We start from the raw sequence: 1,005 nt of genomic DNA on the forward strand, positions 1-1,005 counted from the left end.
CTCATCCTGAAGCTGCTTCTGATTCCAAGGTCTGTGATCTATCAGGCACTCATGCGACTCTGTACTCCTGCACCTCCTGTCTGTTCTACAAGGGGGCCTCGAGTCAGAGGTGTAAGAGAGGCCGTCCGCTGCATATCAGGCTCTACCATCAGGTATGTGACATTAATATAGGCCATTGCTGTGGCATTGTCGGATTGAATCCTGGCAGGACAATTCCATAAACTGAACATTCAGGCCCTCAGGACCAAGTGCTCTGCCTAAATTTGTAGAATGTTAATGGGCAAGGCCATTTTTGATCTGGGCCACTTCTCTTGGACAGTTGCCTCTTCCAGGACTGCTCCCCAACCCAAAAAAAGTTGGCATATGCTGTTACCACTTCCCAGGTAATTGAAGGAAGGATTTTCCCCTTTGCAGATTCTTGGTTATTAACCATAAACTGAGGCTCCGGCGCACCCAGCCTACAGCACCTGGTATTTCCAGGCGGTCTCCCATCCAGGCACTAACCAGGCCTGACCCTGCTTAGCCTCCAAGATCTGACGAGATTGCTGCTTTCAGGGTTATGTGACCATAAGCTTTGGAGTCAGACACATTGGGAATCTAGAGTTGAACACTTTGTTCCAAGCCAATATGATACTGTTTTGCAGCAGTCTCAAATTAAACTGAGCATAAGGAATGGCCTCGAATGAAGCCACCATCGTTCCCAACAACCTCATGCAAAGCTGAATAGAAGAATTCATCTTGCTTCGACCACCTGAATTAGTTCCTTTTATTGGGCTGATCTTTGCCTGGGGCAAGAATACCCTTTTCTGGGTGTATCTATGATCAGACCCAAGTATTTTAGCCTTCTTCATGGTTTTAAAGAAGATTTCTTCTAGGTTGAGAATCCAACCTAGATATTCTAGGTAGTTGAATGTGGTGACCATACTTTGGTCAAAGCGGGCTACTGACTGGTCTATCAAGAACAGATCGTCTAGGTAAACCATAACTGTTATACCTTGGGCCCTT

At 46.3% G+C, this 1,005-nt stretch overlaps 1 pseudogene; it reads right to left on the reverse strand.

The window, feature by feature from the left end:
• Positions 1-455: 455 nt before the first annotated feature.
• LOC143984940 (5S ribosomal RNA) lies at positions 456-573 on the reverse strand (annotated as a pseudogene).
• Positions 574-1,005: the final 432 nt, after the last annotated feature.

The sequence above is a fragment of the Lithobates pipiens genome, unplaced genomic scaffold (assembly GCF_037356315.1).
Source record: "Lithobates pipiens isolate NorthernLeopardFrog02 unplaced genomic scaffold, aLitPip1_a1.2 Scaffold_16, whole genome shotgun sequence".
In the NCBI taxonomy this organism is placed as follows: Eukaryota; Metazoa; Chordata; class Amphibia; order Anura; family Ranidae; genus Lithobates; species Lithobates pipiens.